This window comes from Pelodiscus sinensis, chromosome 5, assembly GCF_049634645.1.
Source record: "Pelodiscus sinensis isolate JC-2024 chromosome 5, ASM4963464v1, whole genome shotgun sequence".
In the NCBI taxonomy this organism is placed as follows: Eukaryota; Metazoa; Chordata; order Testudines; family Trionychidae; genus Pelodiscus; species Pelodiscus sinensis.
Window position 1 is genome coordinate 73,690,191 of NC_134715.1, and position 15,191 is coordinate 73,705,381.

The 15,191-nt window shown below is 49.3% G+C and overlaps 1 protein-coding gene and 1 long non-coding RNA gene across 4 annotated transcripts in view; one reads left to right on the forward strand and one right to left on the reverse strand.

The window, feature by feature from the left end:
• TENM3 (teneurin transmembrane protein 3) overlaps positions 1 to 15,191 on the forward strand; it is a 2,294,790-nt gene that overhangs the window by 1,003,901 nt on the left and 1,275,698 nt on the right. The gene's annotated exons all lie outside the window — the stretch shown is intronic.
• Positions 122 to 6,756, reverse strand: LOC112546948 (uncharacterized). 2 transcript variants are annotated; one of them, XR_012904254.1, is made up of 4 exons: positions 6,716 to 6,756; positions 4,701 to 4,779; positions 2,837 to 2,995; positions 122 to 1,015 (listed from the first exon to the last, which is right to left on the reverse strand). It is a non-coding gene; the product is annotated as an uncharacterized LOC112546948 (long non-coding RNA). The 2 variants fall into 2 exon arrangements; XR_003090678.2 differs by lacking the exon at positions 4,701 to 4,779 and having other exon boundaries at positions 124 to 1,015; positions 6,716 to 6,754.

The window sequence follows — 15,191 nt, forward strand, 5'->3', positions numbered from 1 at the left end:
GTGACTCCTGGGGCAGAGCCTGACTATCGTAAGGGGGGCTATGAGGGGTCTGGGGTGGCATCCCCTCCCACCCCACTCCAGACCCCTCATAGCCCCCCCTCCTGATAGTCCGGCATATCTGATAATCCGGCACCCCCCTGGGTCCTAAAGGTGCCGGATTATCGGAAGTTTACTGTACTAGTTCGTACATGGTGCGCTGTAAGCTATTTTTAATTGACATCTATAGTAAGTAAGTGTTCCTCAGACAGATTTGATGTGAGTTCACATAGTGCTTCTCTCTTCTTTCTTTTTAGCCTGTATTTTTCCCTGAAGTTTAGATTTTCTGTAAGTCTTCATCCCTATGGAATCCATTAACTTTACTTGTAGAGGAAAAACAGGACAATTTAGATGTAGCAGTGTTTGGGTAATTCTTAGTTTGAACAGAAATGTCTAATCAACACCTGCAGTCAGGATGTGCATTAGTTCACTCTGTGTGCTGCCTAGAAAGTATATCCTAATGATGATTTTTGATGGAGCAAACATTTGCAAATGAGGATTCCATTGCATATATTCTGTGCATGATATGACAAAGCAAATGAGTTCAGTTTGATGCCTCTCTTCTTTTCTTGCGACATTAAACATGTTTTGGGTTTTAATTATTTCTTTTTACATGCTTTATGTTTAGACATTTGCTGTTGAAAGTGCTCTGGAGTCACATGCTTGACATGGAGAAGTGAGACATTGTTGTGGATCTTCTAGCTTCAAAGCATTCTTATCTGAAAACAAGCTTTTATCTTAAAGTGCCCTGGTTGTATTGTCCCTGTTAGACTGAAGAACTATGTTTCTAGAGCTTGTCTGTAACAAAGATTGGAAAGAGTTTATTTAAAAGACTCTTTCTAAAGAGGTTTTTTTAAAAACATTAACAAAAAAGGGATACTTTTCTTCATAGATGAAACCATTTCAAACTTCTTTTTTCATTACTTGAAGATATACCATTGTCTTTGCAGACCTTTTTGAAGTTTTATTTTTTACAGTTCTGAAAGGAAAAAAAAATCAGTATTATAAAAGATCAACTAAAAAAGATGGCTGGTCATACAACTTCAAGAGTCACAGCAAAACCCTGAGAGAGTTTTGATCCAAACCCCCTTAAGGTGGTATACATCTGTGTTTTCATTCAAATACTTGCAGGGAGTTTAAAAATATATATATCTTTGTTTTATTTCACACAAAAGGTCTCATTCAGAGAAGCACTGTAATACAGTGTTATCCCCTTTATGTTGCTCTTCTTGGGAGTCAAGTAATAGCATGGCCTAATGAGATACTGCATGTGTTATCAACAGGACTTTATGATGGGCTTCAATAGCTTTACATCAGAAGCAGACTTAAAAGGCTCATAAGAGAAAGACGTAAAATGAGAAGTTAGTGCCCCTTGATACCATCTTTCAGCATATGGTAAGAAAGTTCAATAATTGTCCTAAATAGTAATTACAAAATTGCAAAAGCAAATTATCAGTGATGTGCTGTATTTGTTCTGCTTCATTTACAATTACTGAATAAATAATCTCATGAATGAATTCATACAAATATTTTTCTCCATATTTTATCATCTGCTCCCTCAAAATTGTCTGTAACAAATATTTTTAGCAAATCACTGAATAATTTATTCTTAGTAAGATAAGCAACAGCTTGCAGGACAACCAAGAGATGCTATGAGTAACATTTATTAAAGTAAATACAGAATTATTTAAAATGCTTTTACTATGTAGCATGAGATGTATTGTAGATGGTACCCACATTTCTTAAAATATTGCAATGTCTATTATATTCTCGATCCATCCTTATTGTTAATTGTTACTGAAAGCAGCCCTTCCTGTTCCACATAAGTCTCTTTTATTTCTGGACATTTATGCTTCTGTCAAGCCACTATTTGTGCTTGTTGGGCACAAGACCCATCAGAGTGAAGTAAAGCAGAACCGGTTGTTATTATCCTACATTCTCAGAGTACTTAGCTGGAAGTGGTTTGGTTATGCTGACATGTCAGTGCTAGACTGTTTCCAAACCTATAACTATCTTAAACATCCGAATTGCCATAATAAGATTTTCATTAAAATTTAATACAACTAACATCAAAGGCTCTGTTGAGTTTTACAGTAATGTGTACTATCAGCAGTAAATTTCATTTTTCTTATAACATATTCCTGTTTATAAAAGCATTCCTGTTTAGTGTAGTTTGTGGGTTCATTTTTCCCTCGGTACATTCCACAACTTCCATTCATACTAATAGGAGGCAACAATGTGCCTCTAGGGCAGAAGCGGGCAATAAAAAAATAGCAGCCGACCAGGGTTAGTCCCAACCGGGCCACCAACACTATGTTTACCTGCACCTCTGCAGGTATCAGATGATGGTTCCTCCTCTTGGCTGAAGATCGCCGTTTGAAGCCAATATGAGCGTTGGGAAGTGACGCAGACTGGGACACACTTCTCGCTGCTCACATTGGCTGCAAATGGCAATTCACGGCCAACGAGAGCTGCAATTATCTGATACCTATAGCGGCACAGGTAAACGTAGAGATGGGCGCCCACCAGGGACTAATTCCATGAACTAGATCTGGACTGCGGGCCAGAATTTTCCCACCCCTGCTCTAGGGAGAACAATATCCTTTTGAATTCACATGCAACAACCAAAGTAAGAAATTTCAGATTATCATACTAATTTATTATGATAGCAGCTAGGGTCCATGACTGAGAATGGGGTCTTATTCTTAGGCTTTGAATAAATGCATAGCAAAAGACTATTAGCTACCCCACAGGGAGCTCCCAATATAAACACACATATAGTGGGAAAAGAGACACTTACACACAGAGGTGATATGATTTACCAAAGATCACATAGCTGGTCAGTGATGGAGTTTGGAATAGACCTCCAGGTCTCCCGAGTCCCAATTTAGCAACATATTCACTTAACCTGCTGACTCCATGTAGAATCTTGCCTATTGCCTTGGTAACTAGTGGCTTCCTATGTAGGAGATGAAGCATAAAACAATAAGCAGAACAAAAAACCTTAATCAAATTGTAAAAGCAGATAAATAGGTCTTACATTTTTTGAGGCTTCACCAGCATGTAGCTCAGACATATTGCTAAACAAGTGTATTTCATAAAGGAAGCCCTACATGGGTGGTGTATATCTCCTGCATTTGGGCAGAATTGGCCTGAGTGCTAGAAACCCTTTTGAAGTGTGGTCTCACATGGCGCCCTCTCCCAAAGTTCCCACATTGCTCTGTCCCCTCCCCAAAGCTCCCCTCTGCCTCTTTGCACATGGCTCTCTTCATGCCTCTTTGCCCCCTCCATTGTGGCCATTCCCTGCCCACTACTCATAACACTTGACCCCTTGGGCCCTGCTGCCCATGCTTTTTTGCCTCCTTTTCTGAGGGACCCTGGCACCCATAACTCTCTACCTCTCAAGGTGAAAAGGTGCTAAAAGAAGACAGGGGGAAGGCCACAGAGGATGGAGTGGAGTCATGACAGATGGGGTCAGGAGGGTTATGGGGGAAGTGTTGGAGAAGCATGAGTTGTGGATGGGGGGGAAAAGGGGTGAAGAAGCATGACTGGCCTTGAGTGGAAAAGGCAGACTTAAATGGAGCAGTGGCCATGAGGAAAGGGCAGGATTCTGGAGTCAGACTATGGGACAGACAGCAGGTGGAGCCATGGCTCCGGTGCCCTTTTGGTGGTGGCACTTCACAGGCAGAAGGCTGGCAGCACCTCTCCAAAGGGCAGTGCATAATATCTTATGTGGGGAGGCTTAGCCACCTTTAATCCATTATTCCTGCCATCTTATACTAAGGTGATTCTGCTGCTGAAATTGACCACTTCATAGCATATCTGTATACTTTCTGATGGGTTATGGTCGGAGAGTCCCAGACCACGTAAAACTCTAAAGGTCATTGTAAACCTGTCAAATTTTACTTCTATGTGAACATAAAGCCAGAGCAGAGTCTTGTGTGAATGTGTTTTGTTTCTGCCAAGCCATTGTACTAATGGAATGATGGTGGAATTCTTGCTAATTGACATGTTTTCTTGGTAAATTTACCCAAATAAAGTGAATTAGGGTAATCAAGCCTGGACATGGCAAAAGTGCGAATGATTCACTGCCTTTGGCAAGCCAAAAATAGTATAAGATATTATGACTTATCATTCAGGAAACTAAGAACCATGTGTTGCAATTGGGGTGTACTCACGATGTAAAGTGCAAACATAGCCTGTCTATGCTGGTCTAAATGTTTCCCTGTCTAGTAACAAGTATCTCTTCCACCTGAACAGAGGCAAGTCTCAGTGCACTTGTATCCACATTCTAATTTCAGCCAGTCACCAGGAGACGGATGATTTTGCAGAATCTCAGTTCAGTTAAGGAACTCAGAGCTAGTATCATTTGCCTGTTGACGATACTGAAGCCAAAAATATCTCAGCTTCTCTTGGTAGTTTATACATATTGTACAGAGGAATTACCACATCGAACTAACAAAACATTCATTCTATATGTAAGTCTCTCAGTTTCCTCTGTCAATACTGTAGCATAACTTCTGTGTTCTATGGTATTGTGTATAGTCTTTGGATATTAAATATGAACTTTCAAGATTACTAGAGCTACTGTGAGACAGCATAAATAGTTGTATTGGATTTGTGAAATGTGTGTGTTTGTCAGATTAGCCTCTTTTCCTTCCTACCTCAGTTAAAAGTTAAGAATCTTTTTTTATTAAGATTGGGAGGAGCAGAAGTCTTCTAATATTCAACATTCTGTCTCTTCTGTAAAGCAAAGATTGGAAGGAAATTAGGGAATGCTTCCCCTTTAATGTTGTGTATGAGTCCTTGATTAAAAATAAAACCAGCACTTTTCTTTAAAAATAAAACCAGTTTTAACTTTTCTTGGAATGAAAAGATCTATAAAGCTTTGATTCAGGAATATCAATATTTTAATTTGGGGTCAGCATGACATTAAATTGGGGCTTGCTGATAGTGGGTTGCATTGCTTAGAAGCTGGAATTAAATTAACACTGGAAACTTGTCTCTTGATTAGAGCTGGTTAAAAATGGGAATTTCTGCTCTGTGGTGGTACATTGAAACATTTTGACAAACTACTTTTTTCCTTTGTCAGGTTGAAAATTTTTAACTTTTCTTGGAATGAAAAGATCTGAAAAGCTTTGATTCAGGAATATCAACATTTTAATTTTGGGTCAGCATGACATTAAATTGTACCTTTTGAAAGTCGTAGCTCAGATATTTCATGCCCCATCCCCTCTTATGAACCAGGAACCCTGGTTGAACCAAATCTTCCATGGTGTACCTTAGCAACTTAGTCAAAGTGCGGCATCATGGGAGACTGGATGTCTAGAGCAGGAGTAGGCAATCATTTTTTATTGGGGGCCACTTCTGATATTTTTGAAGTGGCTCCGGGCTGCTGCGGAAGGGGCAGGGCCTCGTGTGGAAGGGGAAGAGCCAGGACAATTCCATGCTTTCCCGCCACAGACCCTAATTGGCTTGTGGGCAAGAGAGCAGCAGGACCTCCATGAGCCAGATCAGCCTTCTTGGCAGGCCAGATCCAGCCTGTGGAGGCCCTTTTGCCCAGCCCTGGCCTAGAGAATTGTCCCATAAGGGAGAATGGGCCTGCAATTCCTGTAAAGCTCCATAGCAGCCAAATTAACCTAAAAAATATAGATTAAGTTCAGCAAATCAAAAAATTTTGATTTGGATCAACTCAATATAAAATTAAGTCCTTTGATTCACTTACATTTTCCTGATAGAGCAAAACAAAACAAAAAAAAGAAAAGTCAGCAACTTTTTGATTTTGTGGAAACCACATTTTCTGTTCCGACAGTGCAGACAGAAAGTTCTGAGGCCTGGAGATTACATAATAATAATGCAGAAAGAGAAGCCCTCATTCCTGTATGCCTGTACAGTAGCAATCCGTAAAAGCCAAGATGCATTAGCTGTTCTCTTCAAAACCCACTTGGGGTAGAAAGCAAATGAGGGGTAGAGGAACCAGTGCTCTTGTTTCAGAGTTGGTAAGCCACAACGGAGTGTTACTCTCCTTGCAGGATGACAACACTGGCTGCACTCCTCCTGAGGTAGCATGGCTATAAATTGCCCTCAGTATAAGACTGTCTTAGAGACACTAATGAACCCTTTGGTTGGTAGAACTAATGAAGAATTGAATATTCATCACACTGTGCTATACTGGCATGACCAACACATTTAACTGTACCAGCATACTTGCATTTCCTTTGCTGCTTATTTCATGTGCAGTGAGCTAAAATTTAAAAATTGAGCATGTCAAAATATGATGGGTCTTCTAAATGGTGCATGGTCTTGCACTCAATGACCTCTCCATTTCTAGTATTCTACAATTCATACCAAACATGAACACAGATAAGTATCCCTGTCTTCCGATGTTTCAGCCCTGTTTATGGATACCTCTGACACACAGAACTTAATCTCATATCTACATGTAGTATTTAGAATTGAAACAGTCACTTCCCAAACCAATATACCATACACCTTGTACCGTCTTTCAAGGCAGGCAAGTAGTTAATATCTACATTTCAGCCTAACGTATGCTATTTAATTTCATCACTAACCATCGCTGCTGTCCTGGAAAAGGGATTTAAAAAGAAAGGCAAGAGAATCTCCCGCCCTTCCCTCTCCCCTTCCAAACTCCTTCTCAAAACTCCCTGTTAGCACTCACCTGTTCGCAACCTCCTTAGTAGCTTGCCCACTGCCTTATAAAGCCCCTCCCCCAACCAAGGCTCAGCCAATCAGCAGAGGCTTCTAGAATTCAAACTTTAATTAGAAGCCAACAGTTTCCACCTGCCAATCACAGCACAAACTCCATCAAGGGGAGGGGGAGGGCAGAAAGGATGTGGGGGGGGAAAAAGCCTCACTCTCAAACACAGGGGAAAATAAATAAATAAATAAACAAAAAACAAAAAAGAACACACACCAACCCTCACTCACAGACACAAGCTCAGCACACAGCAAGAAAGATGCAGTGTTAACTTACACCTGCTGCTTTGGTACAGTTGGATGTGCATATACAATTATCTATTAATAGCAGTGAGCTTAGTTTTTTTGTGTACATTTAAGGATTGTCCCCCTATTTTTTCCTTAAAGACTGAATTGTCCATTGTGAGAGCCCTCCACAGGGGTCAAAAGAGGAATACAAGACTAGTGTGACAATTATACCATACTCTGCCATAGCCCTTTATTCTCATCTGGAGCCTCACCTACACTTGGGGTATGTTTACACTGCACAAGAACATGTGTTCCCAAATTGGGTTAACTAATCTGTTTTAGATAATAGGGATTAAAGTAATATTGTAGACAAGGCAACATAGCTCTTACCTGAGATGAGTAGTTTAAGTTACAGACTATATGAAAACATGGGGTTACACTGGAGCCACCAACAATATGTGAAAAGTGAGTTGCCATGTCTTCATTGCTATTTTAATCCCAGGTAGCTACTGTGAGTTCCTTAACCTAAATACAGACCTTTTTTTTTTTTTCTCTCAGCATAGATATAGACCAAGAAAAAGGTGTTCTTATAATGTAAGTGTGGCCATGCCTGTTACGGGGTCCGTGAGCCCACCCCGTCCTGGGCAGTCACACTCCCACGGTTGCCGTCCCGGAAGGTCCCAGTCTCGGTGCCGCGGCGCCGGGTCGGCCCTCCCGGTGGTTGCCCCGAGGATCCCGCGAGCGAGGAGGTGAGGGGGGTCCGGGCCCTCCCTCTCTCCAGACCCCAGCCCAGGGCCCTAAGGCGGGGGAGATGCTCTTCTCTCCCCCGACCTGGCTGATGGGGCACAGAGCCGCAACGCATCAACCCTCGGGCTCCAGTACACCCGCCCTGGGCTGCTTCCTCACGCCCTCGCTCGTCCGCTCACCAGCTGGCTGGTCTCGCCGCCTCCTCAGTGTCTCTCAGTCTCTGACTCCAGCGTCCTCCTTCTCCTCCCCCCCTGCTTCTGCCTCTCCTGACTTTATACCTGGGGAAGGTGCCGCCCCGCCCCTCCAGAACACTCACACCTGTGCTCATCCACGGCCCCAGCTTCTCCTCCCCAGCTGTTTCTCCTCACCCCCCAGCGTTCTCTCCCTCTCCTGCAGCTGTGGGGCATAGGGCCGGCTGGGGCGCCCGCGGGGCTGCCCGCCCCGAGGCTGGTGGGGTGCCGTCCCTGCCCGGTTGTCCCCACTAACCTTGCCGGGGGGGGGTTCTTCCCCCGCGCTGTCCCGGGCTGCGTCCCTGGAGCCGCCAGCCTGGCGGCATGTCCCGGCTGCCCTGCTGCCTGCGTCCCCGGCGGCAGCAGGTCCAGCCGTGGCGTCTCTTCCTGCCCCGCTGGGGGGGGGCCCTCCTCGGTGCGGGGTTGCCTCACCCCGTCACCGCCCTCCCCTATGTTGCTCGGGGTCCCGCCCGCTCGCCCGCCTGCCGAGCGGCGCGTCCCGGTTACCCCACCGGACGCGTCCTCGGCGGCGGCGAGACAAGCCGCGCCGCTTTCCCCTGCCTCGCTGGGGGGGGCCCTTCCAGTGCGGGGTTGCCTCACCCCGTCACACACCTCCCCCCGTAAGTCGAGCTCTGGGGGTCCTTTCGTCCCCTCAGCCTCCTTTATACTTCGCGATAGGAAGTCCGCGTTCTGGTGCGCCGCCCCCGGGCGGTGTACCACTTGGAAACAGTATGGTTGGAGAGCTAAATACCACCGCATTATTCGTGCATTAGTCTCTTTCATCGACTGGATCCACTTCAACGGTGCGTGGTCTGTGATCAACAGGAACCGGTCCCCTAGAAGGTAATAACGTAAAGCCTCAATGGCCCATTTAACTGCCAGGGCCTCTTTCTCAATAGTCGCATAGTTCTTTTCCCGATCGAACAGTTTGCGACTCAGGTATAGTATGGGATGCTCCCCCCCTTCGACTTCCTGCGCTAACACTGCCCCGAGCCCCACCTCTGAGGCGTCCGTCTGCAGGATGAATGGTCTTGAAAAGTCGGGTTGTCGTAATATAGGGGCGGACACCAGGCGTCGTTTGATCGTCTCAAATGCCTGCCTGCCCCTTTCGGTCCATCTTACTTTTTGGGGTTGGTTGTTCCGCGTCATGTCTGTCAACGGGGCCGCTAGGGTGGCGAAGTCGGCTATAAATCGTCTGTAGTACCCCGCTAACCCCAGGAACTGACGTATCTGTCTCTTGGTTGTGGGTAAAGGCCAATCCCGTACCGCACTCACCTTGTCGACTAAGGGCTTTAGGCGCCCTCCCCCCACGGTGTAGCCTAGATATGACACTTCCCGGCGTCCGAATTTGCATTTCTTTGGGTTTGCTGTTAAACCCGCCTCCGCTAAGGTTTTGAGGATGGCCTGCACATGTTTCAGGTGTTGCTCCCAGGTTGTGCTAAATATGACGATGTCGTCAATATACGCGACGGCGAAGGCCTGGTGCTGCCGCAGTATTCGGTCCATGAGCCGTTGGAATGTTGCCGCGGCGCCATGGAGCCCGAATGGCATCGTCACAAATTGGTACAGCCCAAAGGGAGTGGCAAAAGCGGTCTTTTCCCTGGCTCCGGGGGTCAGAGGAATTTGCCAGTAGCCTTTCGTGAGGTCAATCGTGGAGAGGTACTGGGCTTCTCCAATACGCTCGAGCAACTCCTCCACCCGGGGCATGGGGTAGGCGTCGAAGCGCGAGATCGCATTCACCCCCCGGAAGTCTATACAGAACCGCAATGTCTTGTCTGCCTTTGGAACCAGCACTATCGGGCTCCGCCAGTCACTATGCGATTCTTCTACCACCCCCCACTGTAACATCAGCTGTAACTCCTGTTTCACGGGCTCCCATAACTTCCGTGGTAATGGCCTGAGCGGGTTGCGGACTCTCTTCCCGGGCTCCGTGTCTATCTCATGGGCGGCGAGGGTCGTCTTACCTGGATGGCTTGTTAGTACGTGTGGAAACGTCTGTAGCAGCTGTTCCATCTCTTTCCTCTGCGCGGGCGCCAGTTCTCCCTCTATCCAGGGTTTTTCCTCTGGCTCACACCAAGGGCCGAGGTCTAACTCGAGGGGCCGCGGATCCACCAATAGTGCTTCTCGGGGCTTCCACCTCTTTAAGAGGTTTACATGGTATATCTGGGTGTCCTTCCTTTTCCCTTGTAACCTCAGTTCATAGTCCACCTTCCCAACCCTCCGGAGAACCTCAAATGGGCCCTGCCACCTCGCCATCAGCTTGGAATCTCGGTCTGGCAATAGCAACAGGACCCGATCTCCTGGTGCGAATTCCCTCAAACGGGCCCCCTGGTTGTAGCGTCTTTCCTGGTGCTCCTGAGCCTTTTCTAGATTGTTTTTCGCTAACTCCCCCAGTGCTCTCAACCTTTCCCGGAGTTGCAGCACATAGTGGACTGTCCCCCGGGCCCTCGACTCTTGCTCCTCCCAGTTCTCTTTCACCAGGTCTAATATTCCCCGTGGTTGCCGCCCGTACAACAATTCAAATGGGGAATACCCCGAGGAGGCCTGGGGCACTTCCCTGACAGCAAACAACAGGGCCGGCAACATCTTATCCCATTCCCGGGGGTCGTCATGTATAAACCGTCTTATCATTGCTTTCAGCGTCTTGTTAAATCGTTCTACGAGGCCATCCGTTTGGGGGTGGTACACGGAGGTGCGTAAGGTTTTAATCCGCAGCATCCGACAGAGTTCGCTCATTACCCGGGATGTGACATTTGGGCCCTGGTCCGTTAACACCTCCCGAGGGAGCCCTACCCTCGCGAAGATTTTTACCAGCTCTCCCGCGATCACGGACGCCGTGGTGGACCGCAATGGGACGGCCTCGGGATACCGAGTTGCGTAGTCTATTAAAACCAATATAAATTGGTGCCCCCGTCCTGACTTCTCGACCGGCCCTACCAGGTCGAAAGCCACCCGCTCGAAAGGGACACCCACCACCGGGAGCGGGATGAGCGGGGCCCTCGGGATCCCTGCTGGGGCCGTCAGCTGGCACTGTGGGCAGGAGTCACAAAAGTCCCGGACAGCCCGATATACCCCTGGCCAGAAGAACCTTTGCAGCACGCGCTGTTGGGTCTTCTCCCGCCCCAGGTGCCCGGCCCAGGGGTGGGCGTGCGCCAATTCCAAGACCCGCCACCTATACCTGGTGGGGACTAATAGCTGGCGGACCGTCTCACGCCCCTCCCTCTCCTGGGTCACCCGGTATAATCGATCCCCGCGTACCTCAAATCGGGGATTCTGGCCATAGGTCTCCTGAGGCCCGTCTCCTTCACCCGGGGCCGTAGCTTGGTCCCAGGCTCGCTGAAGCGAGGGGTCTTCCCGCTGAAGCTGGATGAAGTCCCCTTCGTCTACCTCCAGATTAGACAGCTGGGTATCCTCTCCGGTACCAGCCGGCGTAGCCCCTCCCGTAGGGTGCCCGCTAGTCGGGGCCTGGGCTTCTTCCCCCTGCGCCACCTCCGGCACCCTTTCCCCGGGGTCGTCCTCGGGTGATGTCACGGCCTGCCCCCATTGTCGGAGCAAGGGGCCCAGGCCCGGCCAGTCGTATCCCAGCAGGGCGGGGTACGCCAGGTTTGGGGCTAACGCCACTCGCCACGTCTCGGTATGCCGTCCGTCCTCTATCTGGACCCAAGCCGTCGGATAAGGGCGGACGTCCCCGTGGACACACTGCATCCAGATGGGCCCTCCCGTAGCTGCTCCCCCTTCGACCAGGTCTGCCCGTACCATCGTCTGTCCGCAGCCGGAGTCCACCAGCGCCTCCACAATACGGCCCCCCACTTTTACCCTGGCCATCACCTTACTCGGCAGGGGTTTCGCCTTCTGGGCCTCCGAGGTCATCACCCTTCCGAAAGTACAGTCCATTACAGGGCACTCCCGGCGGAAGTGGCCCTCCTGCCCGCACTGGAAGCAGACCAGCTTATTAGGTGGCCCCACCTTCCGTCCGTTGTCTCCCTCGGGGCCGAGCCCCCTCTTCTCCGCCCTGGGTTCTTCTGCTGGGTTCCGCCATACGGGTGCTAACTTCCGTCCCCAGACTGGCCCCGGTTCCGCCGACTGCCTTCGCTCTCCCCTCCCGGCGGGGCCCTTACTTGCAATTGACGCTCTCCCGGGCGGACCACTCACCGGATTCTTCCCGCGCTCCTCCGTTCCTTCTGCGGCCACAAAATCCTCCATCAACGTCACGGCTTCAGCTAACGTGGAGGGCCGGTGACGCCGAACCCACCTCTGTCCTTCCCCCGGGAGCACCTGTATAAACTGTTCCAAAATGACGAGCTCCGCCACCTGCATCCCCGTCTTGGGCTCGGGTTCCAGCCACCGCATCCCGGACTCTTTCAGGCGATGGGCCACTGCGCGGGGCCGGTCTCCTGGCCGGTATCGTTCTTGCCGGAACCGCTGGCGGTACGTTTCGGGGGTTATCCCTACCTGGTCTAATATGGCCTCCTTCACTTTATAGTAGTGGAGCGCCTCCCTCGCGGGCAACCCCCGATATGCCATCTGGGCCGGTCCGGACAAGTAGGGAGCTACTATAGTCGCCCAGTGTTCTTCCGGCCATCTTGCCGCCGTGGCCACTCGCTCAAAGGTTACGAGGAAGGCCTCCACGTCATCCGCCGGGCCTAACTTAGCTAAACGAACGGGCGGCTGGACTCCTCCCGCTGTGTCTTCTTCCCCTGGCCAGGGGGCTTCCCCTCTCCCTCGGCGGGCCCCTACCGCCTGTTGGTGTTCCGTGAGCTCTCTAACCAGTTGCCGTTGTTGCTCTTGAAACTGCGCCGCCAGCTGTTGCACGATCTGCGTCTGTTGTTGCTGCTGCTGCCGCTGGTTTTCCATCACCCACTCCAACACCTTTGCCGGCTCCATCTGGGCGGCCCCCTTAGAGAGAAGACCACAAACCTCCACCCTTATCTGTGCCCAAGAGCCACCCCTGCTCCGCTAGCGCCCCCCTTCCGTTCGGGGGCCCTGTACCCACATTCTCCACCACGTGTTACGGGGTCCGTGAGCCCACCCCGTCCTGGGCAGTCACACTCCCACGGTTGCCGTCCCGGAAGGTCCCAGTCTCGGTGCCGCGGCGCCGGGTCGGCCCTCCCGGTGGTTGCCCCGAGGATCCCGCGAGCGAGGAGGTGAGGGGGGTCCGGGCCCTCCCTCTCTCCAGACCCCAGCCCAGGGCCCTAAGGCGGGGGAGATGCTCTTCTCTCCCCCGACCTGGCTGATGGGGCACAGAGCCGCAACGCATCAACCCTCGGGCTCCAGTACACCCGCCCTGGGCTGCTTCCTCACGCCCTCGCTCGTCCGCTCACCAGCTGGCTGGTCTCGCCGCCTCCTCAGTGTCTCTCAGTCTCTGACTCCAGCGTCCTCCTTCTCCTCCCCCCCTGCTTCTGCCTCTCCTGACTTTATACCTGGGGAAGGTGCCGCCCCGCCCCTCCAGAACACTCACACCTGTGCTCATCCACGGCCCCAGCTTCTCCTCCCCAGCTGTTTCTCCTCACCCCCCAGCGTTCTCTCCCTCTCCTGCAGCTGTGGGGCATAGGGCCGGCTGGGGCGCCCGCGGGGCTGCCCGCCCCGAGGCTGGTGGGGTGCCGTCCCTGCCCGGTTGTCCCCACTAACCTTGCCGGGGGGGGGTTCTTCCCCCGCGCTGTCCCGGGCTGCGTCCCTGGAGCCGCCAGCCTGGCGGCATGTCCCGGCTGCCCTGCTGCCTGCGTCCCCGGCGGCAGCAGGTCCAGCCGTGGCGTCTCTTCCTGCCCCGCTGGGGGGGGGCCCTCCTCGGTGCGGGGTTGCCTCACCCCGTCACCGCCCTCCCCTATGTTGCTCGGGGTCCCGCCCGCTCGCCCGCCTGCCGAGCGGCGCGTCCCGGTTACCCCACCGGACGCGTCCTCGGCGGCGGCGAGACAAGCCGCGCCGCTTTCCCCTGCCTCGCTGGGGGGGGCCCTTCCAGTGCGGGGTTGCCTCACCCCGTCACAATGCCCTAGCAATTCCAATGTAAAATCCAAGAGTAGCTAGGTCATGTTATTCTGATTTAGATGACTGAGATGAATGCTAATCTAGTTCTAGGAGCTTCCCTAATCTAGACAAGTGAATTAAAATATAGACAAAAACTTAGATCATGAGTGATTGTGCACTGTATAAGTGAGAGGCACCATGCAGCCCTGATACCCACTTTCACACCGAAGGAAAAAATGATCTCAACATACCTCTAAAATGAGGGCCTACGGTCTTATCCTGAGTGTCTCAGTTTAGAGAAGACAATCACAATAATTATATTAAATTAGCTTTCATTCAAAAAGCAAAAATGGTAACATAATGATCCCAAATTGCATTCTAAATTTTGGCTAAGCATAAATATTGGGAGAATAGATTTGACATTTTTTATTTTGTTTTTGAATGTTGCAGATCTTTTGTAATGACAATAAAAGTATTCATGCACATATTTTACTAGAATAAGACCACTTATCAGGTCCTTGAAAAGGGCACATCCTTGTATCTTGCCTCATAATGTGCTATACTTGAAACCCAGTATCATCTAAGTACAATGCATGTAGTGTTGTACTTCATCGCTTTTTTGAAATTTGCAATGTCCTTGGATCTCACAATGCTTTTCCGAAGAATGCATTACATATGTGATGTACAGTTATTGATAACTATTTTAAAGCTAAAGCATTACTTAATGACTAATGTCATTTACCTGGAAAGAATACACTTTGTATTTACAATAGAAAAACTACATAAAACAAGTGAAATTGTAGCTAAACCTTATTATGTATTAAGCATCAGATATAAGAAAATCTGTTTTTGTAAATAGAAATATATAGAGTTTTAAAAACCTACGTACTCTTAGTTTGTTTTTCCCCCTGCATTTTTATTTTATTTACTTGTTTGGAGAGGATGGAAGATGATAAAGTATGGGTCAGATCAGATGAGAAACAATCAAATGAAAAGGAGTCTAACATATCAGGAAATGGCAGACAGATAAATAGTGACAAATTTTTGAAGTGCTCATACACAAACACTAGAAGTCTAAATAATAAGATGGGTGAACTAGAGGGCCTCATATTAAAGGAGGCTAATGATATAATAGGCATCACAGCAACTTGATGAAATGAGGACAATCAATGGGACATAGTCATACCACGGTACGAAATATATCAGAAGGGTGGGGAGTGGCACTAGACGTGAAAGAAAATGTAGAATCAAATGAAGTAAAAACCTTAAATG